Genomic DNA, 27667 nt, shown 5'->3' with positions numbered 1-27667 from the left:
GTTTGACTCACAGAGTTGTCACTAACCAACTATGTGGCCTTGGGTAAGTCATTTAGCCTCTCAAAGCCTCAGTTTCCTCATCTACACAATGGAGCTATTAGTGTTCATGTTATTACTGTTGTTGAATGGTTTGTGGCACTTGCTTCATTACCATAGCTGCCTGCAACAACACCAATGACTCACAAACTTAACCTTGAAAGAGACCAGTAGTAGGCATGGAAGAATACCTAACACTATTAATGCCTCTTACATTAAGTTCAGGAATATGCAAAAGTAATAGTGGCTAAGCTATAGAAAAGCAGGAGAACGGTACACAGAAAACTCAGGATAATGGTTAACTCTGAGTAAGGAGGGAAGGGAGTGGGATTAGGAAAAGGCAAATTTATTTTTCCTAAACTGGCTGATAGGTATATAGGTGTTGATTGGATCATCTTTATAGTGTACATATATGTTTTAATATTTTTGATGTCTATTTAGTAGCATTTAAAGCAATACAGAAGTTACTACAATGCCTGGTACATATAATACAGTCAGTGAGTATTAGTTGCTATTTTTGTTGTTATTTTTGGCAGAATTGACAAGCAGTAAGGGCCTAGTAATGTACAATGGAAAGGTGCAAGGTTGCTGTGTATGGTGGTTCAGGTGGTTCGTTGAACACGGCTTCTGATCAGTTGTGGGCTGAAAGCCAAATATTGCTCCAATGCAAGGCTGTATCTATAGTAGCATCTTTTACTAATTCACACAAAGGGTGTCTTATGGGCTAATAGTCATCCTAGAAAGGCATTACTTAAGTATAAGCATGTTTTGGAAAGGTGAGGTTGGGTTGGGTTCAGCAATAAAGTGGTATATCATAAGGTGAATGAATGTAGGATGTGGGATCCTGATAGTTAAGAGTTTGGAGGGGACCTTGATATTCAAGGTCAAAGCTCTCATTGTGCAGATGAATGGGCCCAGAGAGGTTAAAAGACTGAAGGTCATACAGTGATTCTGTGAATACAAGAAGTACAAGGCTTGAGGAAAATAATTTTATTTAAAGACGGACGGAATTTCATAGCACTGCTGACAGTTGTATACCTGAGGTGCTATACATATTGAAATGTAAATATGCTTAAGAAGAGTGTCCGTAAATTCAAGGATGATGCCACTAGGGTCCTTTGAGGGATATACTAATACTTGGGGATTGATTTTATGGAGGGTAACCCCATTCATCCATATAAGTCCCTCAGTGCCACTGTCTGTCAGAACTTGGGTAGGAGAATGGAGACCGCACTTCAGACCAGGTTAACAAGTGGTCCTACCATCCCATGAGAGCTGCACCCTCATTCTTCTTGTCATTCTTGGAGAAAAGGCTGTGCTTCTTATCCATCCTTTGCAGTACCCGGAAGCCCTGAGCTGGCACTGCTGAGAGCCTCCTAGTCAAAAGCAAATTTTTGTTCTGACTCACTCTGGGTATTTTAATGTTATTTGGAATCCAGTTGCAAAGGAGATAAAATAGGCTGATCATTAAGTACATGGGCCTTGAAGTCAGAAAGACAAGGGCTCCAAATCCACCTGCCAGCTTTTGTAATTCTGGACAGGGACATACCGGCTCGAGCCTCAGTTCTTCATCTGTAGAATGGCCCTCCCAATACTGTCCCCACCCCCAGGGTTGTGTGAGTGAGCCCTCAAGAAAAGCTGGTAGAGGCATTATTAATATGAATGAGTGATAGGGTGGGTGGGGGAATTGTACCCGCCTTTGCATGGCTGTGGTCAGCCGGTGACACCCTAAGCTACAAAGTCCCCTCTCTGGGAAATCCCTTTGTGGTACCGAAGCCCTGCTGGTCCTGGGTGACACCTGCTGCCATTTCTTCTATAGTTGACTTACTCTGCTTTCTTTTGCACTGAATGTAGTTTTCAGTACCTTTATTATTGTTCTCCTAGTCACTGCCTTAGCCTGTCACCCCTATGCTAAGCTCCCCACCCCATGTGCTGTCACTCAGCACTTTTATTTGTGATTCAGGGTATTCTGGGAACCTCCTTGCAGGTAACTCAGGCAGCCTGGCCCTCTATCTTATCCCTTAGGAAATTCCCTTGAGGTGTTGCAGGGCTTAGGACCAGAGAAGTGCCATAAATGCGTTTTTCACGAAGTTCTTTGACCTCAATCATGGTGAGAAAGTGGACTTTCTTTTTTTGTTGTTAATCCTCATCAGAGGAATTAGAGTGGAAGGTGTGTGTGTGGGGGGGGGGGAGGGGCATCGATGTGAGAGAGACACATCGATTGGTTGGACCCGGGGCTGGGGATCCAGCCTGCAGCTGAGGTAGGACCAGAATTGAACCCATGACCCTTCTGTCCTCAGGCTGATGCTCTAACCACCGAGCCAAACCGGCCAGGGCAGGAAGCCACATGGAGCTGGCCCTGGACCTTCCTTAGACCTAAGTTCAGGACTCAGGGAAGGAGTGGGTGCCGTCACAGGCTGGGACTCACAGTGGTAGGTTGAGGGTCTCTCACCTGCTGAGGTTGGCTTCTGTGAGGAGAATGACAGGGGCCGAGCAGGAGGTGGCTTGGGGGTCATGGAGAGGAGCACCTGTCCCGGGGCTCTGAGCTGCAGAGGGGACTGGCCCCTTGTCCCTTTCCCGCCTGGGGGGTGGGGGGGGGGAAGCACATGTCCCAGCTAGTTTAATCTAGTAACACTTGGGCTGGTACTGTTTCCGGATATTCATGCAAACCCATAAAGAGAACATGTTAAAACCAAGCTTTGTGCCCATGGTATGAATTGATTCCTCTCTGGTTTCTCAGTTCTTTTATATTTTTAAAATATCATATTGTTTGCACAGAAGAGAAATTTTAGAATACTACAAGAAAAGCGAATATAACATTTTGTTCCCTATTAAAAGTTAACTTAAGACAAAACCAGAGGCCAAGACAAAGTGTCTTCTCTTTTTTCCATTTGGTGAGATGATTGACCGCTCGCCCTCCATAGGACTTAATAGTCATTCGGCACAGGCTAATTACAGGGTACGAGGGTGCCACGGTGAAGGTGAAGACGCGATTTCTGTGTGAACCGCTTGATTCTGGCAGTTATAACTTGTCCATAAAATTTGCTATGGACCCTAACAAGTGGAAGATTAACTGTGTGGGGGAGGTCTGGAGCAGCTCCCTCATTGCTTCCCTTCTCAAGGGAGCTCAGTTGCACTGATGTAAGTTAATCAACTTTCTGAACCCCACATTAGAGCGCATGGTCTGACCTAAGCTCCCTCCCCTCTGTCAGTTGATTTCTATAAGTATATAGTCAGCTTGATGCAGGTGGAACAGTGCAGTTCTACCTCCTTACGTAGTCTGTAGATGATCTTTCTTGAAAATTAAGTAAAATCGGAGCGCCCTTCGAAAAGCCAGAATTGATCTCTGTTGTTGGGCTATTTGGCTGTCAGAAAGCTTGTGAGTCGTGATCCTGACTTTCCCTTTTGGAACTAAGCAGACCCTTAACTCTATCTGGGCCCTGGATCTGTGTGGATGGCCCGTGGAACCGTATGGATGGCCCATGGAACCGTGTGGAGGCCTGTGGAACCATGTAGATGGCCTGTGGAACCGTGTAGGTGGCCCGTGGAACCGTGTAGGTAGCCCGTGGAACCGTGTGGATGGCCCGTGGCACCGTGTGGATGGCCTGTGGCACCGTGTGGATGGCCTGTGGAACCCAGGGGAGGAAGGATCTTTGTAAACAACATAAGGTTGACTTTCAATAGTCAGAGAATGAATTTGGAAACCAAATTGTCTTTTGTAGAGTTGTGACCAGACATTTGAATTAGTATGAGATTTTTATTTTCATTTTCTCTGTACTAGTGTTGGGTATGGGAAGTCTTTGCTTGTATTTGGGGGAACTGACTGCAGGCTCCACTCTCTAAACCAAGGATCCTTTGGCTCTCTTGAGGTGAATGCTCGCTGTATGATCTGCAAGGGAAGATGGTGAAGGAACGTGTCTCTAGTTACCCGGCCTGCTGTGGAAATTAATATCTGACCCAATTCTGTGTGCCCCACGAGTTTATGGCTTGCATAAGTGGCCGTTGTAATGATCCATCGCCTGTTGCGACTGCATTTCCCGAGAATTTTATTTTATAGCTCTGAAGCTCTAGTCCATAAATCTTTTGAACTTAAGGTTTTGAGTTAGAGAAGCCATGTGGTTATAGAGGGAAACAGTGTGCCAAGTTCATTTTTCACACCTGTTAGCCTGGCCTTCCCCTCATTCTTTTCTTTTCTTTTTTTTTTTATGTGCCGCCCCTCTGATATTTCCTACTTGAAAGAAATCCATACTACAGTGTCTGCCTTTATGTAACACCACTCATAGAATATTTGTATTTAAAAAAATCCAGAGGGGGACCCAGCAGGTATGGCTCAGTGGTTGAACATTGACCTATGAACCAGGTGGTCATGGTTTGATTCCTGGGCAGGGCACGTGCCTGGGTTCCCAGCTTGATCCCCAGTGTGGGACATGTAGGAGGCAGCCGATCAATGATACTCTTATCATTGATGTTTCTATCTCTCTCTTCTTCTTTCTTCATCTCTGAAATCAATAAAAATGTACTTAAAAAAATCAACCCAAGTGTATGAATTATAATGATAAAGTTTTCATTTAGAAATGGCGCCCTTGCGCATGGCTGATGGAGATATAAAATGGTGCAGCTGCGATGGAAACAGTATGGCGGTTCCTAAAAAAATTACACATAGAGTTACTATATGATCCAGCTATTCCACATCTGGTGGTATCCCCAGAAGAAGAGAAAGCAAGGACTTGAACAGACATTTATACACCAGTGTTTGTAAGCAGCATTGCTCACAATAGCGAGAAGGTGGAAACAACCCAAATGTCCATTGACGGATGAATGGATAAACAGAATGGGTATCCATGTAATGGAGTATTATTAAGCCTTAAAAAAAGGAGGGAAATTGGGACCCGGGCTACAACATGGATGAACCTCGAAGACATTATGCTAAATGAAATAAGCCAGTCACAGGAAGAGAAATATTGTGTGATTCCTCTTATCCGAGGTTCCTAGGGTAGTGAAATCCGTAGAGACGGAACATAAGAAGATGATTTTAGGTCTTGCATGTTTTATCACACATGCACAGAAGGAATAAATGAAGGCCGGTGGGAAGCCCTGTGTGGGTGGGGTTGTCTCTCTCAGACCAGGCTGGTGAGAAACTGCCCTCCAGGTGTGCTTTAAAATACAGCATTGCCTGGGCTCATCGATCAAGGTTAACCAGCTGATGTGGATCCCGTGTCCCAGGCCTCCTCCCGGTGTGGGGTCCACCCTGTGCTGACCTGCTCTTTCCCTCCAGGTGGGGCTTGGAGCAGAAGCCCCGCCCCCTGGAGCCTGTGCTCCCGGTTGCTTTCTGTGACAGTTATTGTGTGTTCTATTTTAAGCCACTCCTCTGCATTTGATAACCGTCTGGGATTCTGTTTTGTTAACTCTCTCCGTGAGACACAATAAAAGAACAGAAAGACCTTGTGTAGGTGGCGTGGGGCGGAAGGCTCTGCGGGCGGGGCTTGGAGACGCGGTCCCCCCTTGCAGCAGGAGACTTGGTTCCCTTTGGGTGAACACTGAGAAAAGGCGAGGCTTAAAAAGAAAAGAAAATACATATTTCCCTGCTCTGGAAAGGCGCTTGGCTCCCTCACAGCAGGTGGCCGAGGAACTCAATCTGTGGAAGGCATCCGCGCTTTCAGCGCAATCAAAGTTAAGTGCAGAAATTTAATTAAACGGCATCGAGGACGGCAGAAACTCTGTAAAGCTGCAGTGCATTGTCAGATCCAACAATTATTTCAAGGAACGCAGTCCACAGATGGCGTCTAATTGATAAATTAAGGCTCTGTTTCTCTAATGGCCTTGCATTTAAGCCGTTTTCCACCCATACAATAACCAGCGCCTCCCTCACCCCTGCAAGCAGAACCCACACCAGGCCCAGCAACAGCAGGACGGGGTCTTGAATATCTGGTGTGAGAGGCCTCCGGCTCCTTTCATTGTGATCCCAAAGCTCCCATTTGGGATTGAATCTTGTCCTAAAAACAGAAACTATAGGTTTTCTTTGGGTCTGTGTGACCTTTCTGGTCCACTAACCTGGATGTGTTGCTCAGAGATGCCTGGGCAGGCTATCTTTCTATATCTGTCTATCTATCTATCTATCTATCTATCTATCTATCTATCTATCATCTACCTACCTACCTATCTACCTACCTACCTATTTACCTATTTACCTACCTACCTACCTATTTCTACTCCCTTTTAGTATTGCTGGCTTTTATCCTTCACAGCACAGCATTTTCCCCAGAAGTCTCAATTTACTTATTCTTAAAAATAAAAAAAGAAAGAACCTCTGTTTTCCCGACCTTGTGGCACTTCCTGTTTGTTAATAGTATATACCTAATTTATTTTTATTTCATAGAAAATGTACTGTCTTTACAGATCCATTCATGTTCAGAGAAATGTATCCTGTGTTGAGACTTAATTTAAAAACAAATGAACGAACAAACAAAAACCCGAAGGTCTTGAACGTTTTCAAGAACTTCATGTTGCAGGTGAAAAAGATTGAGGCGCAGTAGTTTTGTGTACCTGGGGACTAATTCCATGGAATTATGTGTCTACAGGTGGAGGAGAGGCCTTTGAGGATATCTGGGCTACCTCCATTAAGTGCTTATTTCATCCATCCATCCATCCCACCGACAGATGGGCATTAGTTAGGTACCCACGAGGGCTTTTCTAGGTGCTAAGGGGAAATTCAGAGGTGAAAGAAGACACTTCTGCCTGCGTGGAGCTTACAGGAAATTATGGGAGAGAGACACTAACATAATCCCACACATAAATGTATCAGTGTAACTTGTGATAAGTGTGCTGCGGGAAGAGCAGAGGGTGACAGAGAGCGTGGTACAAGGGCATCTGCTGGGAGGCATCCAGGGCTGACTGAGCATGAATGGAGTTAGGTCAGGAGGGTGGAAAGAGCCTCCCGGGCAGAGGGGGGAATGGCCTGCTCCAAAGCTCAGTGCACTAGAAGCGCCTAACGAAGGCCATGTGAAGGAGGAGACAGTGTGAGACAGGCTGGAGAGGAGCCGCCGAGGGGTCCTCGTGGCACAATAGCCCTCAAGCATCGAGTGCTCACAGTGCTTCTCATGGTGGTCAGAGCTTCATGCAGCCCGTCTTCCAACTTTACATTTTATTTGTGGACGCATCTCAGCATCTCCCACAGTGCCTGGCACAGAGTAGAATCTCTATAAATGTTTATGGAATGAATGACTGGGCCCTCCCCAATGATGAGGTATTATTTTCCTGACCTTGCGTTGGTAAACTGAGACCAACAGGGTATAAACCCATTTGCTGAGGTCCCCACCTTCTGCTAGGGTTGGCCTCTGTGCTGGAGCCTGGCTCCCCACCTGGGTCCTTCTCCGCTCCTCTCCCTTCCCCTAAAGACGAACTATCTGGTGAAGGGGTCTGTAATGAATAACTGTGACTACCCCATTACTCTCGGTGTTTCCATCTCTGAAGAAGCAAATAAGACCAAACCCGCTAACTTCAATGTCCACACATGTAGCAGCTGTGGTGGGAGGGCCAGATTTAAAGGAACCCCTGCAGAAGAAGCCCAGCGTGCGAGGCTTCCCGAACAACCTTGGCTTAATCTTCCGATTGCCCTAGACCAGGAAGGCAGGGGTGGGGGGCGGAGGAGAGCCGAGGAACAGATCATATTTACTTGTTTGTTTGTTTATTTCCAGAGAATAATTGTGGGGATTGCTGCTGCAGAACTCTTTCTAATTGCCATTTTTTTTTTTTTTTTTTCAAACACCAGGATAGCGTGGGTGGTTTTTGAAATCTGTGTAGTTTACGGAGGCGAGGGTTCTGTGCCTGGGATGCCAGATGATGCAGTCGAATGGCTGTTGGCTGTTTACTTGCTAGTCTGTCGTTACCAACACAGTGTTCTGGAGTTCAGTGGCACAACAGTGTTTCAGCCCCCGCCTCCCCCACATCTAAATATATCCAACTAGTCAATCCGACTTGGCAGGCGGCAGGGCTGTGGCTGTCAGATTGAGTTTGCCTTGGATCCTCTGAGCTCTTGGCTTGTTTTACGAGCTCCAGCACGCAAATAGTGATATCAACATTAGACTTGCAAACGCGCACCCAGGTAGGGGCCTTGTAGGGTAAGCATGAGGCAGCATTTTGGTATAAAAAGGCATTTCCTTCTTCACCGTCAGTTGTAGAGCAGAGAGACACAGCCATGCCGAGGGGAATGGCTTCACGCTCCGTGAGCAAGAGGTGTGGGTGTGTTTTCCTGAATCATGATTTTTTTTTTAAGTTGTATGAGGAGAGGAAACGAGAAACTGGTGGCTGGTGGGAAATACTCCCTGTGTGGAGTGGAGGGAGGTGGGGAGTGGCTGGAAGAGCAAGAGGGATGGAACAGACATGGTTTGGGACATTTGCATAGGCCCATTTCAAGGACTGGTCACTGCGATGGTTGCCTTGCTGAGTGTTCGGGAGAGTGTGGGGCCTTGGAGAAGCCTTGGGTTCTGTGGCCTGCCCCACCTGGCCCAGAACAGCCGCCCTCCTCAGTGCTGCCTCATTCTCTTGCAACCTGGGAGGCTTGTTAAGGGGGGGTCAGTGGAAAGCAAATCAGAAGATTTTAAGATTTTTTTTTAAAATTTTTTTATTTAAATATATTTTTTATTGATTTTTTTTTTTTTTTTTTACAGAGAGGAAGGGAGAGAGATAGAGAGTTAGAAACATCGATGAGAGAGAAACATCCATCAACTGCCTCCTGCACATCTCCCACTGGGGATGTGCCTGCAACCAAGGTACATGCCCTTGACCGGAATCGAACCTGGGACCTTTCAGTCTACAGGCCGACGCTCTATCCACTGAGCCAAACCGGTTTCGGCAAGATTTTAAGATGTTAAATCCCTGCATCCCCCAGGGAGCAGCCTTTTGTAAATAAGTGGAAAGAGTGCTTATCTGCAGAGAAGCTCACCCTGGGAGAGGGTTGGATTCCCCATGGATAGGCCAGTGCCTGGAGGCCCCCGCACCCCTGCCAGACCATCCCCTTTCAGCTGAGCCCAGTCCTGGAGGCCAAGTGGGAGGTGGAATGTACAGTAAACTCTCCAAAAATGGGGAGCCACAGTTAGTTTGCTGGGGTTCCTGGGCCTTAGGTAGATTAAGGAAGGGAGAGGTTCGAGGCAGTTCTCCAGTTTGGGCTTTAGGAACAGAGTCGTAAGACATAGACCCTGCCCTCAAACAGCTTCCAGAATAAAAAAACACAGGCATGCAAATGAATGAACTAGAACAGTGGTTCTCAAATTTTGGTTTGGGGACATCTGGGCATCCCTGGGACCCTTTCAAGGAGTCTGTGATACCAAAATTTTTTTTTTTTTTTTTTTTTTTTTAATATAACCACTACAAGAATTCATTTACCTTTTTTACTCTCATCCTGTCATGTGAATGGAGAGGGGAATTTTCCAGAGACTTCATGGCCAATGTCAGTGTCATTGTTCTAATGATTAATGGATATTTCCCCCCCTATTTAAAAGTGTCTCAGTTTTAATTTCTAATATAGAAAGCATTGATAGATAAAACAGACAAAAACAAAAGTTTTTGGGTGATGCTTGATTTTTAAGAATATGAGCGTGTCATGATACCCCAAAGTTTGAGAATCACAGAATTAGAATTAATATTCTAGGTAGGTGAATGGCAAATTGAAATTATGTACGAGGCCCTGAAGTAGCACAGCTGTAGGGACAGATGAAAGGTGCTGGTGGGTGAACTTGAGAGAAGGTTGTCAGGGAAGGCTGTCAAGAGTTTTCTTACTTGGGTTTTGAAGGATGAATAGGAGGGAAAGGAAACGCATTCTAGAAAGAAGGAGCTGCATCTCTCTGAAGGAAATGGTGAGGCCTTTCCTCACCAATGTGTGGGGCAGAAGCAAGTCCAGACTGTCCTCCCCATGGGGTTTTCTTTACCAGTGATTTCCAAACTAGGCTGCATCTCAGATTGACGTGGTGAGCTGTATAGAAGTACGGATGAAGCAAGTACAGGCTGGCTTTTGATCTGTGGATTGGCTTTTGGTGATGGGAATGACCGGGCACTCTGTACCATTTTTAGTTACTTGGTTGAGACTGACCTCACAGTTGTTTCTGCGGCAAGCGTAGGCCATGCCACACTGTTGGCCCCGTCACAGAATTGCAGCAGATCATGGGACACGTGCCTTCCCTCCTCACCTCACCCACAGCCTATGTCCGGGAAACTGATGAGGACGAAGCTTAAGGGGGGAGGTCAGTTCAGGGGTCATGCATCCCAAGACCTGTTTGCCTCTTGCTGCTGAGCAGTGTGACCTTGAGAGGGATTTGCTGTCTCGGAGCCCCTTTCCCTGGGAAGGAAGCATGTTGCAGATCTTTTTTAAGTAGACATGCCTAAATCTGCCAGTGAAAAGGACCCTCCTGTTGATACAGTTCATTCTGGTTTTGTTCTTAGAAAGTAGTACATGGGCCTACCACCTTTTCAGTTCTCTTGGTTTTGTAAGACATGGAAAGGTTCAGGTGAACAATTTAGACAGCGTCTGAGCCACCGGGGAAGAGAAGAGGGGCCCAGGTTTTAGGTGCTTAGTCTGTGCCAGGCACTTATCTGAAGATTTTTGTGAGTCATCTTATTAAATGGTCGCACTGGCCCTGTGAGTAGGTGCTGTATCCATTTTACAGGTGAAGAAACACAGCTCAGACAGGTCACCTTAATTTGCTCAAGGCCACACAGAATCCAGGTGTTCAGGCTTTCTGCCTTCTGTTTTTCCCGTCAGATCCTGTGCCCCTGGGGAGGGAAGGGGCCATCATCTGGGGTTGTCTAGAGGAGAAAAGAGCCAGAGCAACCAGCACTCTTTCTTAATAAGGATGGAAGACAGAATAAAGGGCACAGGAATAAAGTATTGCTAACCCGATTGGTAAATCAATAGACTAATTAAAAATCAAACACCTTAAAACTCTGTTGCTGGGTTAATTGTAAACCAACATTGAAACGTTAAAACTTGCCCAGCCCATGGGTTTGAATGATTAACCAAGCGAGTTAATTTCAAGCCGTCCTTTTGGGTAGCGGTGAAAACCTCCCACCCTCAGAAGGTGATTTCGTGTGCCTTTTCCTGCTCAGCCCTGCCTTGGTGCTCAAGGTCTTAGGCTGCTTCCTTTTTTAAATGTTTAATCAAAGTATGTTAAACATTTTGGAGGCCTCACAAATTCAGATACATTGTGGGAAAGGGCCCTTTGAATCAGGTTGGATAGTCTGTTGGGGAGAAAGGGCCCTTTAAGAGTCCCTTTGGCTTCCAGGGTTTGACCTGCGGCTGATGTTTCACCTGCCACCTCCATTGCTCTTTCCCGTTCTCTCTGTCCAAAGATACCAAGGTCCTGGAGGGGTGGGTGGGTGTTGTCAGGAGGTAGCCCTAAAATAATCTGCTCTGCACTGCGACCTCTGGGCTACTCTGTGATGGCCAGGTGACCACAAGATGTTTCTGTTAGGCTTTGGTGTAAGTAGAGAGAGAGAGAGACCCCGATAGACCTGGTTTGATTATAGATTAAAAACTTCGATTTTAGATAAAACTCATCAGCAACCAGCTCCATTGATTTCGTTTCTCTGAGCTGTATTTCTAACTTATCTGAGGTCCTGGGTCACATGGGGAACGTTAGGGACCCTTTACCCAGAGAGGTGTTTGTTGCCACAATCACAGGGAGCTTTCTTTGCACAATGGAGTCGGGAGCCATGATCCCGACATGTTCCCCATCATGACCTCACTAATGATTAAGAAACCCTGCATTGAAGTCACAAAACAGCTGGACTTGAAGGATAGTAGTAATATTTGACTATCACTTCTATAGCATTTTATTTTTTTCCAGAACTCTTTACAAGACGATCTCATTTGGCCCTCGTGAGAATCCCGTAGTTGTTATTTTATACATGATACATGCTAGTGGATGCAGTGACTTCCCTGGGTGTTACTGTTTTCTTGTTAATTTGCTAAATGGGCTTTAACAAGGGAGATAAATGTAAATGGAAGCTCCATAAAATAGTCTTATTTCAAATGCTTCCGATTCAAATTAATCAATTAAAAATGCTGAGACCCTATCCCAACCACAAACATGGCAAATGAGTCATGTTTGTTCCATTCAGATGTTGATGGGATAGCGTTATGAGATTGGTCTGTGAAAAAACACTTTGGCTCCAACCTGGACCTTTACAGAAAGGAGAGATTTGGGCAGTTTGGTCCTTCAGAACACCTATTACTGCTTCTGCCCTACTCCTCCGACTACAGAAACTTGGGAAAATTGTGGAAAACCACAAGAACTAAATAAAAATCTCCCTAACTCTGTTTACCTTTTAGAGATAGATGACCATGGTTAACATTCTGGTATATTTCCTATCAACCTTTTTTTTGGTGTGGCAACACACACACACACACACACACACACCCATTGTTTACTAAGCTGATTTTATAATACATTTTGAATTATTTCCCCCTTGTAATTTATTATTTTTTATGGCATGGTTTTCACTGTCTACATGGTATTATTGTGACGTATAACTATATTTTACCAAAATATATTGTTGAATAGTTAGCTTGTTAATGATTTGTTAGAATTATAAATAACATTGTGGGGAACATACTTGTACGTGACCCTTCATCAACATTTTCAATTTCCTTCTTACTATATATGCCTGGAGGTGGGATTTCAGGGTTAAAGGCTGCAGGTATTTTAAAGGAGGTGATATATATATATACACACACACACACACACACACACACACACATATATAGGAAATTATATATACAATTATGTATATAATCTTTAAAAATATCCATATAACACATATAAAAATTCTTATAAAATACATTTTTATAGTAATTGATTCTGTAAGGAGGTTGGTACTACTTTATTCCCTCACCAGAAGTCTGTTTGAGAGATTATCTTAATTTAAAAAATGACACGTGTTTATGGTAAAAAGTTTTATTTGTGCTGTAGGGTAAGGCTTAATGTTTAAAAGACCGGTGTTTCTTGGCTCAGCTTGGACTAAATTTATTCTTCAAACTTCCCTTTTCTCAGTGCAGTTTGGCATAGCTCTTTCTTTAGGGTTTGTTTACTTACCTCCTTATCTTAACAGGCCGACCTACCCACCTGTCTGTCATCCTTGGTTAACATTTATCCAACTTTGAGGATGGAAATAGCTTTCCACTGAGTCAGAGCCTTCTGCATAACCGGTTCATGCAGCCGCCTGCACAGTTGTGGGAAGGGGGAGAGCAGAAGGTTGGCTCTTAGTGTAGTTTTTACCCATGGGGTCACTCAACACAGCCAACTTGGGAAATGTTCCAAACTGTTAAAATGAAAATAAATGTCCCTGCACAGAGATAATCATGGTTAAGATGCTGATCTATTTTTTGGGGGGTGGGATGGAGGGTGGGAAATAGTACATACAGGTAAAAAGCTATTTGACAGCCAGCAGGGCCTGTTTTTTATTTATTTAATTATATAAAAAATAAATGGATATGTTCTGTTGTAAAATCTAAACAACACAGAGCCTAATAGCACCACCTCCCTTTCCAAAAGAAACTATCAGGAGTATTTTTCACCTGCCCCTCCACTGTGGACCCACCCTTTCTCCAGAGGGAAATGTTCAGCTCCAGGCTGAAACCTGAGTTGCTTGGCCTGGAGCCCTGGTGTTCCAGAGCATGATTTGAAAGCCTCCGCTCTAACGTGATTTAGAATCACCAACGGTTAGACATATCAGGAAGCTCAGAGATCATCTGGTCATACCCCCTCATTTTACAGATGAGAAAACTGAGGCCCAATAATCATTAGTGAGTGCCTTGTCCCAGGTCAGTCAGCTAGTTTGAAACAAAACTGAAATTTCAGGGTTCTGGTTTGTGTCTTTCTTTTTAAGTGAAGATGTTGATCTACTTTTGAAAACAAGAATGAGGGCCAAGTTTTGATCTGGATTCGGTTGCAGAAAGCTGAGTCCACTCCTATCTAGTTTAAGCAGAAAGGAATTTGTTGGAGAGCATGACAATGCTTACAGAAATCATTAGGTGATCTAGAAAGACCTTTAGGTTGTGCTCTCAGAAACAGATCTGAGACTCCAGGAAGCTGCGGTCTCTTCTGACATCTGAAAGCCACCCAGCAAATTGAGGAGCTGACACCATACTGCTGGGTCAGGAAACGCCATTTATTGATGCTGTCCTGCCACAATCTTCTCCAGCAAAATAGTTTCTCCATGAGAAGTCAGTTGAGGCACAGGATACTGCCGTGGAATAGCCAAACACCTCCCTGGCTGTGCTGCCAGAGCAAACAACAGAAGCACAGAATCCACTACTTTGCCTTTTATACCTAGCTGCAAGAGAGTCTGAAAAAGGACTCCTCGACTTTCCAGTTCCTGCGAGACAGAAAGGCTTGTGGGGAGGAGGCTGGAATGGATGATGGACACCAATTTACTGTGTCTCCTGAGCAATTTAGTAAACAGATCAAATGATAAGAAACATACTTGAGTTCTGTTTATCGTCATGGAAGGTAGACTAGCAGAAAAACAAAAACAAGAACAAGAGAATTATACAAAATATAAGAGACAGAAAAAGAAACTACATGCATCCCTAGCTGGTTTGGTTCAGATAGAGCGTTGGCCTGCGGACTGAAGGCTTCCAGGTTCGATTCTGGTCAAGGGCACATGCCCAGGTTGCTCCAGGCATGTTTGCACAGCCCTGAGTTTCGATTTGCCTGGGTTAAGTAGGGTGAGGTTTATTTAAAAACATTCAGCATGATTAAATTGAAAATGAAAAGAATGAGGGAGAAGGAAAGGGTTAAAAATTCATAGAGGGATGGCATGAAATATAGTGATCAGCAAATTTAAATCCTTGGCAATAGGTGATCAGCAACCTACCCAGGCCTTGAGCTGGTCTGGTAGGTCAGCACCTCTTACAGAGGAGTGGCTGCTTGTGGAACATTCTACTCCATGGTATAGAGCAGGGGTCCTCAAACTTTTTAAACAGGGGGACAGTTCACTGTCCCTCAGATTGTTGGAGGTTCGGACTATAGTTTAAAAAAAAACCTATGAACAAATTCCTATGCGCACTGCACATATCTTATTTTGAAGTAAAAAAACAAAACGGGAACAAATACAATATTTGTATTTGCATGTGGCCTGCGGGCCGTAGTTTGAGGACCCCTGGTATAGAGCCAGGGGTGGAGAGAGGAAACCTAAGAAAGTAAAGATATGATTCTGTCTCCGGAGTTGTTTTATTTTCTATCCAGGTGGTTAAGCCCCAGTAAAAAACAATTTCTGAGCATATAGAAACGGTGATGGAATACAGGATCGTGTGCCAGGTGATGTAGTGGATTTCTGAGCAGCAGGGGGTTCATGGAGTGGGGAGGGGGCTATGAAGGCAATTGAGACTTCTGGGACTTGCTGAGGTTTGAACAAAGACTTGAACGAGGAATGGACTAGATTGGGTAAGAATTAGGGGATGCTGTCTTAATTTAGGTTTTTGTTCCCAGACCAAGTGCCTTTGACAAGGACTTGGGAATTCCCCTGGCCATAACGAAAACATTTAGGGCCATGTACTGTGTTCAGAAGAGGCAGTGTGATGAGTGGTTAGGGTTGTAGGCTTTTTTTCCCACCCTGTTGCCTGGGCTCATATTCTAGCTCTACCCTTTACATCTCTGTGCCTCGGGGATGATGATAGTTCCCACCTTATAGGGTTGTGGTAAGAATGAAATACAGGGTGTGTCCCCCCCCCCCCCCCCCCCCCAGTGCACACACACTTTAACAGTTGATAACTCATTTAATTTTTACTCCTTTTCGGGTTTAACTGATTTGAAATAATGGGTGAAGCCAGACTAAGCTTTGGACAAAGAAAATTTATCCTAAAGTGCTACTAGGCTTTTTTTTTTTTTTTTAATGGGGATAGCCTATCTAATAAAGAGGGAATATGCTAATTGACTGCCACGCCCTCAAAGATGGCTGTGCCCACAGCCAATAAGGAGGGAATATGCTGATTGATGCCACGCCCTCAAAGATGGCAGTGCCCACAGCCAATAAGGAGGGAATATGCTAATTGATGCCACGCCCTCAAAGATGGCGGCGCCCACAGCCACAAGGTGGTGGCACCTAGTCCCCTCGGCCCCACTGGGGCCTTGCCGCGCGCCTGCCTCCGGAGTCTCACAGTCCCCTAAGCCGCCCAGCCGCCCAGGGCCGCCCGAGGCTCAGGCAAGTCTTGGATGTCAGCTGCTCAGCCTCCCAGGGCCACCCAAGGCTCAGGTAACCAGGGCCGGCCGAGGCTTGCGCTGCCAGCAGTGGCAGCAGCAGAGGTGTGATGGGCCCATGAGGGCTCCCAGACTGTGAGAGGGGGCAGGCCGGGCTGAGGGACCCCCCTCCAGTGCATGAATTTTCATGCACTGGGCCTCTAGTATAAAAGATAAAACTAGCAACGCAGTCGATGAAACAAACACTGAACGAAATGATTCTTGATGTTTGTGATTCCATTGCTTTGAGTTATCAGCAGTACCTGGACCAGAATGGTCATCAATTTGAAAACAGGCATTGACAAAAAAATTACTAATTTTTGTAGATTCTTTCACGTTTTGAAAATGAACTGTACATTAATAAACACGGACTTTATAATCATTCAAAGTGTGTGTACATTTTTGGGGACACCCTGTACGTCTTTATATGGTGCTTACAACAACGTCCAACACAGAGCAAGGGCCCAAAGATGATAGTTAATCACACTGATGATGATGAAGATGGATGATGTCACTCCCTCCCACACAAGTGGGACTGAAGGCAGTGTGCTGACTTGTGCCCAGCAAGATAAAGGCACAGAGACCACTCTGGGTGAGTGTCTGGGGGCCCTGGGTGACAGCAGTCTGGTGGGCGTGGGTAGCTGGGATAGGGTACAAATGGGAGTAAAGGTAGGAATGAGGGGTAGCTTTCCTCCTCTTCCCCTTCGTTCTCTTTCCCACTCGCATGGCCCTTCCAGCTGGAGGATGTCCGTTCCCACAGCAAAGGCACACCAAGCCCCATTTGCCCATTCTTGTCTGGCGCCCAGGAGCAGCAGGCTGAGCCAGGCTGTCCTGCCTTTGAACTTGTGCTCACCTACCTGCTTTAATTAGATGATAGGTGGTTTCCCCTATCTTCCTGAGAGATTTCTCTTTTCAGGTGATCGGCGATTGACGCCAGTGTGGGGTTAGAGTTTCTACTCCCATTTCTCCCTCAGGCTCTGTTACTGGGTGTCTGTTTATGCAAGTGATGGGTGAGGCGCTTGGCACATCTGGGCGACTGATAACCTGCAGTGCCTTTTCAGGTGTCCAAAGCACTTGCGCATATAATCCGATTTGATCCTCAAAGCAATGCTGTGACAGCCTGGAGGTGGGCTTTTGGTTCAGGGTCAGACAGCCTGCAGGTGCCAGAGCTGGGAGTCACATCCGGGTCATGCTAGCATCCATTTAGATTTGGTTTTCAATAAGGCTTTCTGTCGGTTCAGTTCACTTCAACAACTGTGTGCTGCAGTGTTGTGTTGGCCACTTCAACACAACACAACACCTGCCAGCACTCAGATCCTTCCCCCAAGGAGGAGACACCGAGAGGCACCGAGTCCTGGCATGGGAGAACTTGACCTCTCCATGACCCTGTGTTTTGGAGTTGGAGAAACTTTGGTTAGGTGACTTCATTGGCTGGCTCGTTTTCAGTTTGCGGATTTTCATTCTTCTTAAGTTTCAGGGAGCAGAGATAAAAACTGAGCCGCATCGTTGTCTTCCTGAGCTCTTAGAAGAGTCATCTAGTGATGAGTGGATGATAGGTTAAACGTTAACATTCCAGTAATGGTGTCTTAATCTTCAGGGAAAACATTGCTTTCCACAATCAAGAGTTTCTGCCTTTTGCCTTATGACACGCTTGCTGCCAAAATCTACATGCGAGGGAGATCCTCCCCTCCCCTCGACTGCCGCCCACCCCAAGGGGAAGCACGTGGCCGTTCTGGGTGCCACTTTGACCGTAAGTGCTTTTTTAAGGTGCTGGGATGGAAAAGGAGTAACTGAGCCCTGACCTCAGGTATTAGTCCGATAACCACTGACGCTGACTTGAATCAGGGCGTGCAGTTCTCGGGGCATTTGCTCAGGCGTGGGCCTGCACTGTTACATCATCACCCTCTCCTCTTGCGTCATGGTAGCTGGAATTCTACGTTGGCCAGAGCGCAGGGAATCTGGAGCCGTGGCCAGGCGAGTAGGGCGCGCCGGTACAGTTCTGCCCAGCAAATGTTCGTGGAGATCCGGCCGTGCTCAGAGCTTTAGGCCCATTCATCTTGGTGATGACTTGCCCTGGGAAAGTAGTCATCTAACTACAAGTGCTTAAAATATATGTGACCACAAATCTTTTTGTCTGGATTCTGCGCGTGGCAGAATTTGGAAAGAGATGCATTATTTTCTTTTCCTGATCTTCATCAGTTAAAAACCCCACCAAGCTAATTTGTTTCGATCAGGGGTGAGGAACCTTCTTTCTGCCCAGGGCCATTTGGATATTTATAACATCATTCGTAGGCCATACAAAATTACCAGCTTAAACATTAGCCTGCTATATTTGGTCAGACATTTAATGAACTTACCCCTAATGCCTTGGCAGGGCCAGACCAAATGGTTTCACAGGCCTTATACAGCCCATGGGCCAGATGTTCTCCACCCTGGTTTAGATGATTGGGGCAGAGAAGAAGCTAGAACTAAAGACCTCGCATCCTATCACTCATCACATCCCACTGACTGAGGCATTGGAAGATATCTTCGTTAGTTCCTTTCTTAGTTTCTTATTTAGCTCATCAAGTTTAGGGGTGTCGGCGTGTCAGGCTTTGAGTGTGGGTCACCTGGAGAGAAGGTTCTGGAGTGAGTCAGCCTCCCATGAGGAAGGAAGGCCTTACCCCCAACTGAATGCCCCTCTCCCTGCCTGTGATGAACTTGGAGCCATTGAGATGCTACAATGAGTAGAGCTGCATTCTGCGCCCGCTCCTGGGCCTGCAAAGTTACCTGTGGTGAGCGCCTGGGCCGATTGCATGAGTTCAATGTCGCTGTGAACTGCTGGCCCCCAGCCTGACATTCCTCTGATGGGGTTCAGCCACAGATGCTCCATCTTGCTTCCACCCATTCTCACATTTTCTCCATCCCCACCCCAAGTTCCCGTTTCACTCTTGATCTCCTCACAGACACATCCTCACTCACACATATGTTTTCCTGTTGGGCTTTGCTCTCTGTCCAGCTTGCTTCTCTGAGCTTCGCTATGCCTGTGTTTTGAGAATGATGGAGAAAAACCACCACCTGTCTCTCCTGCTAAATCTGCTTTCCCAAAGCCCTGCTCTGTCTCAGAGTTCAGTTTCCCTGCCACCCGTCCCAGGTCGGGAGAGATGTCCAGGCTCTCCCTGTTACATTCAGAAAGGTGTCTTTATCCAGTTGAACTGTTGCTATTATGTGGCGAAGCATTCATAAAAGTCGTGATTTATGAGATGTGTATGGCTGTGGTTATTTTTTCGTTTTCTGTCTTTTTTTTTTTTTTGGTCATCTATCAGGGAGAGAAAAGCCAGGCCTGATAATTTCTTGGCACATCCTGTGTTCACTTAAGAATGTCAGCTGTCAGCCTGTCAGGAAGTTATTTCTCGACTTGGTTTCTCCCTCCTTTTACCCTTCCGTGGAACCCTCCTCGCCCCCCCCCCCCCCCCCCCCTAGGCACACAGGCAGAGGCCCTGCTCTGACCTGCAGGCTGGTGATAAGGGGAAGACTGGACGCTGTGAGGGGTGGAGCGTGGCCCCTAGTGTGGCCCACGGACTCTTACACTCCTCGGCGCCCATATGTCCAGCTCTTTGTCGGTTTTTGATTGCTTAATAGGAAGGGGCAGGCTGGGTCTGTTCAGGAGGTTTCCAGAATTTTCTTTGTTCTTGAATACAGCACCCTTAATCCTCTTAGTTTTTTGGTCTGGCCATTTTAGAAATATCTGTCTGTCTGTCTGTCTTTTTCTTTTCTGTAAAGTATGTGCATGTTAGATAAAAGGCTCTTGAATAGAGGACCTAGCAGGTTGGGTATTGGCTGCTGAAAACAGGCTAATTGGAGAGAGAGGCAAGTTGTCACAAAGGTGTCTGGGGTGGGGTGGAGGGTGGGGAGGAGGATGATCCCCAGTAAATGCCAGGTTGACTTCCCACCTACCCCTCCTCCTGCTTTTATTATTAGCTGCTTGCAGAAATGCATCCGGTCCTTGCCGAGCTCCACAATAGCGTTAACCAGGCTGTGCCCTGCATCTCAAGCACCTGGTTAAGACCTCATTCTGTGTCTGGAAAAGTTCCCCGCTGAGCCCCAGAGAGTGCATAAATGTCTTTAAGCCACAATGGGTGGCCGGGCAGGGGCCAGGAAGCTGGCTTGCCGAACTTGGGCGTACACCCCTTGGTTTCAGAATGGAGGCTTCTGAGGCCGAGCCATTGGACTTTTAGTTGGGAGCAGTGCTGGCCAGCAGGGGGGTAGAGCGTGGCCCCTGGTGTGGCCCCCGCGTCTGCCCCCGAGTCCTTCTGTGTGGGACTCTGTCCTCTCCAGGTTTGGAATAGCCCCCCTTTCTTTTACCTAGAAAACCCACCCATTTTTAGAGGGTCCTCTCAAATAGCTCTACCTGGGCCTGGAAGCCTGTCCTGCTTCTTCCTGTCCCCCAGGTGGTGACACCTCTCTCCTCTCAGCCCCAGCCCTTTGCCGCTTCCTTTATTATTGGCTAACAGATCGGTCCTCCCGGTCCTTCCTGTTCCTGTCCCATGTGCCCCACTAGAAGGTTCGATGTGGAGGGCCTGGACTGTCGATGTCGCTGCTGTCCGTTCAAACCTCCTGGGACAAAGGAGATATTCTGTGCTGAGAAAGCAGCAAGTTGTCTGGCCATGTGGTGAATGAGCATTTGAAGTGGGACTAATGCAACTGGAACTGAATTGTTAATAACAACTTAAGTTTAAGTGGCTACAGGTGGCTGGTAGCTGCCCATTGGGACACTGCACACGTGTGTCTTACTTATCTTGACGTTTTCAGAAGCCCTTGCTCTGTGCTCTACACACATGACAAGCCTCACAAGGAAGGAGGAAGGCAGCAGGAATCACCTGGGTATATCGTTCTATGAGCTGTGTGTTCTTTGCCTATTTTCCATGCAATTTGATTGTTAAGTTAGATTCAGTAGATTGTATACTTGAGCACCACCAATGCTCTGGGGGATACAGAGATGAATAAACATGGTCTCTTCCTGCAAGGGACTTGAGTCTCTTAGGTAAATATCGAGTGATAATGGGAAGCAGAATGAAATAAAGTGCAGCTGTTCAGGGCAGTTTACTTCCTGTGCCGGTGCAGAGAAAGGGGTCACTCATGGTGACTGAGGGGAGATGCCATAGCATATTCATTTATTCACTCAGCAAATAATTCTTGAATGTCACTTAGGACCCAGGTACTGTGAATATAGTCTGTGAACAAAATAGACAAAATTCCTGACCTCACGAGGCTTAGTTTCTGGTGGGAGAGAGACAGACAAGAAATAAAACAAGTAAATCATAGAGTGTGTGAGCAGGTAGGCTGGGGGAAGGTCCAAGGAGCGCTGGGGTTGCAGTTGTTAAATAGGGGGGTCATGGAAGGCCTGGTGACATTTGCACAAAGACATTTGGACTGAGATGTGAGGGTTTGGACTCATAGGGCAAAAAGGCAGAAGGCTCATCCTAGGGAAGGGGCAGCCTGAGTGAAGGCCTGGGGTGTGGAAGTGCAAGCATGGTCGTCAGCGTGGCTGGAGCTCCGAGTAGGGGGATGAATGGGAAGCAGGGCTGCAGAGGTAGCGTGGAACCTGGTGACAAAGGTTGAAACCTTGAAATCTCTGCTGATTTTTGATGTCTTGTCTTCCTGCTTCAAATGTCAGCCCCCCCCGCCCCCCCGCCATCACCACTCCAAGGACAATGGTCCCAGTTATTACTTCTCATTTCTCTTCCCACAAGGTTTCATTCCAAAGTAGCTGCTTAGAAATTGTGTTAATTAATGGCTCAGTGGATAGAGCGTTGGCCTGTGGACTCAAGGGTCCCAGGTTCGATTCCGGTCACGGGAACCAAAAAAAAAAAAAAAAAAAAAAAATTGTGTTAATTAAGGGACAGTTAAAACTAAGCCAAATCTTCTTTGATGAAATTTTGCAAAAGAGAGGGTCTGATAAGATCAAGTCTGGGCTAATTGTACCCCTGGATCTTATTTCATTTCTAGGTCTCTGTGCAGACTGAGTGCTCTGCAGGGTCCCAGATGGCTCAATCCCCGTGTTCTAACACAGTCCTTTGAACTGGATCATCTTTGGGACACAGAGAAGGTTTAGGGGAGCCAGGGCCTCTGAGCAACAGAAACAGAATGCCAGACCAAGCAGCTCTTTAGAGGGCCAGGATTTTTGGCCAGGGAGAGGAATGCCACATTTCCCAGCAAGCCGGGAGACCCAGAGACATGATGACTGGATGGGAAGTGAGTCGCCTTGAGCTGCAGGTGCTGCTTGGAGAACAGCTGTGCTAGGCGATCATAGTTTCAGGTGTATCCTGAGTATTAAAAGCCCAGATTTCACTCGGGAAGAGAGAACTAAGTGCCTTTGGCTAAGGGCAAGAAAGGGCTTTTAAAACAGATTGCTTATCAGCCTAGTTTTAAGGTGGCTCGCGAACTACTGATATTTACAGTGATAAGTGCATTAGATGAATTAGGTGTCACTGCCTTGGAGAAATACTGATTTCTCTCCAGAAAAAACACAAAAACTGACTTTTTTAGACTTCTACTTTTCTAAAAGCAGCATTGACCACAGCAAGCTCATGGTGGCATGCCATGGGGCAGTTGTTTTCATGGGCACATCTTCAGTGCCAGTTGCCATCAGAATAAGGTTTTCCCCCAAATGAATGCTCACAGCTAACCACAGACTGCTAAGTCACTCCAGGTTCTCAGCGCACCCTTGGGCCTGCCCTGGAGACTTGCTCATGAGGCAGCATGGAGTTCGCTGACAAGCTGCACGTAGATGTTGGCCTTGCAAGTACCATATTCAGTCATGGGAAGCGTGTGGCTCAGGTCTGGATCCATTGACGCTGAGACCTGCCTCCTCTTTCCCGTTCAAAACATCTTTATGTTGTTGGACACTGTTCATCATTCCCTTCCATTTGAAATGCCCTAAGTTTAGTATTACAGTTATCATTGCTCTGTAAGCAATTGCCCCCAAATTTAGCAGCCTAAAGCAACCATTTTTTAAAAATATATTTTATTGATTTTTTACAGAGAGGAAGGGAGAGGGATAGAGAGTCAGAAACATCGATGAGAGAGAAAAATTGATCAGCTGTCTCCTGCACACCCCCTACGGGGGATGTGCCCGCAATCACGGTACATGCCCTTGACCAGAATCGAACCTGGGAACTTTCAGTCCACAGGCCGACGCTCTATCTACTGAGCCAAACCAGTTAGGGCAGTGGTTCTCAACCTTCCTAATGCTGCGACCCTTTATTACAGTTCCTCATGTTGTGGTGACCCCCAACCATACAATTATTTTTGTTGCTACTTCATAACTGTAATTTTGCTACTGTTATGAATCGTAATGTAAATATCTGATATGCAGGATGTATTTTCATTGTTACAAATTGAACATAATTAAAGCATAGTAATTAATCACAAAAACAATATGTAATTATATATGTGTTTTCCGATGGTCTTAGGCGACCCCTGTGAAAGCGTCGTTCGACCCCCAAAGGGGTCGCTACCCACAGGTTGAGAACCGCTGGGTTGGGGCATGAAGCAACCATTTTATTATGCTCAGGGAATCACTGGGTCAGGAATTCAGACAGGGCAGAGCAGCCCCAGCTGGTTTCTGCTTCACCAGGTTTAGGGCCTCAGCTGGAGAGACTTGAGATCTTGATGGCAAAGGACTGGAATCATCGAAAAGCTTATTCCCACGTATGCCTGGTGCTTGGGCAGGGATGGCTCGAAGAAAGGAGCCCACCATGGGGTCTCTCCATATAATGCTGGGCTTCCTGACAGCGTGGCAGCGTGGTGGCTCAGGGTTCCAACTGTGATTGTTCTAAAGATCAATCTAGAAGCTGCCGTACCTTGTATGACTCCACCTTGGAATTCACACAACATCCCTTCTGCTATACTCTATTGGCTGAAGCAGTCACAAGCTTACTTAAATTCAAGGGAAGGGACATAGAACAAGGGGCTATATGCTGTAGTTGGTCAAACAGTTCTTTTTTTTTCTTGCTTCTCTCCTGTTTTCTTTGGCTGTTGCTTTGGGTTTCCAAGAGATATTGTGATTCCTCCTGTCCTTGTCCCGGCTTTTCCTTTACCCTCTCATCTCAACCACTCCCTGATGTTAGTGGCCACCTGGACATTGGTGAATTCAGTCTGGGTCCCCTGTCCTGATCCTTCTCCTGAGCTCTAGTACAAATACACAACCTGCGCTACGGGCACCGCACATCTAACATACCCAAACCGAACACATTTATCATGCCTCCGCATGCCTGCTTCGTCTGCATTCCTTATCTCAGTTGGTGACACCGCCATTGGCTCAGCCACCCAGTAAATTCACAACTCCTTCCTTTCCCTCATCTCTGCTTCTGGCCATTTACCCAGTGCTGATAATGTTGTCTCCTGCTCTCTCTTAAATCTTTTCCTGTTTGTTATGCAAAAGATCCTTGCTTTAGTTCAGGGTCCCTTCATCTTGGACTATTATGATAAGCTACCAACTGTCTCCCTGTCTCTACAAGAGTGACTTATCTAAAACACAAAGCTGGTCATGCTATTCTTCCACTTAAAATTGCTTACTCCTTATTGAAAGGATGAAGTCCAGTCTCCTTGGTCATGTCTACAAGACTCTTTGGCATCGAACCCTTGCCTCCTTCTGTGTCTTTCATCAAACCCTCCTTTCTACTTGGTTTTTGGCTGTGCCAAACTTAGTGCCTGAAACCGTGGTATTTCATACCATCATGACTCTGCCTGCCCTTCTTTCTTGTCTTCCTGGAAAACTCCTGTTCATCCTTTAAAAACCCTAGGCAGGCATCTCATCTTCGAAATCTTCTCAGACTATCCTGCCAGAGTTCATCACATTTCCCTCTGTCTATTTTTGTGTACTTTTGCCATTGCGTGTTTTTGTCAGGCCTCTGTGAGATCCTTAAGGTTAGAAAACGAAATCTTTTAGTTTGGGCTCCTACATCCCAGTGGGGACTAGGTCAGTGATGGTGAACCTTTTGAGCTCGGCGTGTCAGCATTTTGAAAAACCCTAATTTAACTCTGGTGCCGTGTCACATATAGAAATTTTTTGATATTTGCAACCATAGTAAAACAAAGACATATTTTTGATATTTATTTTATATATTTAAATGCCATTTAACAAAGAAAAATCAACCAAAAAAATGAGTTCGCGTGTCACCTCTGACACTCGTGTCATAGGTTCACCATCACTGGACTAGGTAGTCATTCAAGTTTGATGTCGCGTGGAATGAATCAGGGGCAGCGGATGCAGACCCTGATATTATCCCTGAATCTGTGATCGCCGGAGGTTTCAGGCCCCTCCCTGTTTTCCTAGACCTTTCCAGTGTTTGCTTGTCAGGAGTCACCAATTGTCCTTTTTGTGTATGAAGATGCCCCTCTCCAACCACCAGCTGTGTTTCTCCCAGTGGGAGGGAGGGTTTGTGACCCCATCCAGCAGGACCTCTCAGTTGCAGCGCTGTCTGTGTGCGCTGTGGCTCCCGACCAGAACTCTGGCCAGCTGTTCTTCTGAGCAACGAGGCCTTTTATCTTCTTGGTGCTTATGTCAGCTTAGCAACAAGGAGTGCTTGGAATTACCCAAGGGGAAAGAGAGGAGACAAGGAGGGTGCCCGGGGACCTTCACTCATCCACCATCCTGATAATTCAGAGCAGGAAATATTCCTGCACTCGTTCAGCTCGTGCTTACTGATTGCCTACTGTGTGCCAGGCACTCTTCTACATGCTAGGAATACAGTGGTGAACAAAATAGACAAAAGTTACTAACTTTAGGAGGCTTCCGTTCTAGGAGGGTGAACTGATCACATCCCCCGCTTTGAGGTTTCCATTCTGGGGGGCGTCCTGACCGTGGCTGATCGGGCTGAGAGTCCCTAACTCAGTACCTTTGCATAGCAGGCACTGAACAAATGTTTGTGGTGAGAATGAATGAGTGTCATTGGACAAATGAGGTTTAACCGGGCATATTTTTCTTCCTGGAGGGAAGGGAACTAGATTTTATTAAGCATTGCCAGGTGCAGGGCAATTTCCCCATAGAAGATCCTGGTCTTCCAGGCAGAAGTGCCCTTCAGAGGGCCCGAGCGCCGCCGGCGGGGCCGTGTGGCTGATTCGACAGCTCTCCAGAGTGAACTACAAAACGAGCCCTCCACGTTTCAGCCGACAGCTACGGCTCCCCAGTCACCTCTTTGCCTCAATAAACAGCCAGCCCAGACCAGTTAGCCGGGCTGGGCGCGTTGGGGAACATAGCTTTCCTTTCTCTCTTTTCCGTGTTTGGTGGCCTAGTGCAAGTGTTTTAAATAGAACAGACATCATGGCTATAAAACATCTGTAACATTACACATTTAGTAAAGTTCCTGGCAGCCTGCGCTCTGCTTGATGGGTGATGTTTTTATTGCAACTGTTGTTTCATTTTCCCCCCTGTTGATCCCTCTGGAAAATAAAGTTTTCTTTTATGTGACGATTTATAGAAATATGTTACTGGCACGAGGAGAGCACAGACATATTAGGATATTGGTGTTGCAGAGAAATACTACCTCTGAGGCACAGACAGCTTCATCTTTGTTAGAGAATGACCTTTCTCATTTGGAACAATCTGTTACGTAGGGTAAGGGGCTGCCCAGGTTCAGGTGGATAAAGACACAGCTTTGTGTTGAGATAGAATTTTTGCTGGAGCATCTTCAACCCTTGAAATACCATGGTTGCCCAGTACCACTGCTGGGAGTGGGTTGCCTCTGGGCGGTGTCGGAAAAAAATCTGAGGGAAGTGGAATTGATAATAATTAGGAGAATTGGTAATAATTAGTCCTTAAATGTGCAGAGCACGTGCCTTTTCCAAGTGCTTGCTTTTCCTTCGGTTGTTTAGTCTGTGGGGGAGACAGGGAAGGTTTGATCCCCGTTCACAGCCAGGTAGAGGCGGAGTCCCAGGCAGGGAAGGGACCGTGGTAAGGAGGGAGAAGGGGACTCTGTGTGTCGGTTATCCGAGCTCTGTGCTGAGCACATCCCATGTATTAGCTCTTTTCATCCCATTTTGTAGAGAGAGAAACTCAAGTTCAGGGATAGTCACTCACCAGGGTCACCTTGTGTACATGTGGCAGAGTTGAGATTCCTGGGTTTCTTTTCTCTCTCCTCCCAGCTTCAGGTGCTGGGATTGGAACCTGGTCCTCTTCCCAGACTCAAGGCCCTCTTGGATTTAGGAAGATTCACCTTCCATCTCTTGAGAAATGAGACATTTAATAAAAGGTGGAGAGAATTGCTCGTGATTATCTTGGCTTCCCTCTTGCGCTGCAAACACTTCTTTGGGTCCCTCCTCTTCCCTCAAAGGAAGTTGCTTGTGGCAGGTGGCAGGGGGCCAGACCAGCACATGCTGGGGGATAGGGGGGCTTGACTTTTTTCTTGACAGATAAAATT

At 46.3% G+C, this 27667-nt stretch overlaps 1 protein-coding gene across 9 annotated transcripts in view; it reads left to right on the top strand.

Moving 5' to 3' along the window:
• MSI2 (musashi RNA binding protein 2) overlaps positions 1-27667 on the top strand; it is a 355927-nt gene that overhangs the window by 84261 nt on the left and 243999 nt on the right. The gene's annotated exons all lie outside the window — the stretch shown is intronic.

Source organism: Myotis myotis, unplaced genomic scaffold (assembly GCF_014108235.1).
Source record: "Myotis myotis isolate mMyoMyo1 unplaced genomic scaffold, mMyoMyo1.p scaffold_m19_p_17, whole genome shotgun sequence".
Lineage (NCBI taxonomy): Eukaryota > Metazoa > Chordata > Mammalia > Chiroptera > Vespertilionidae > Myotis > Myotis myotis.
The sequence above is the reverse complement of the archived record's forward strand: the minus strand, read 5'-3'. Positions and strand labels throughout refer to the sequence as shown.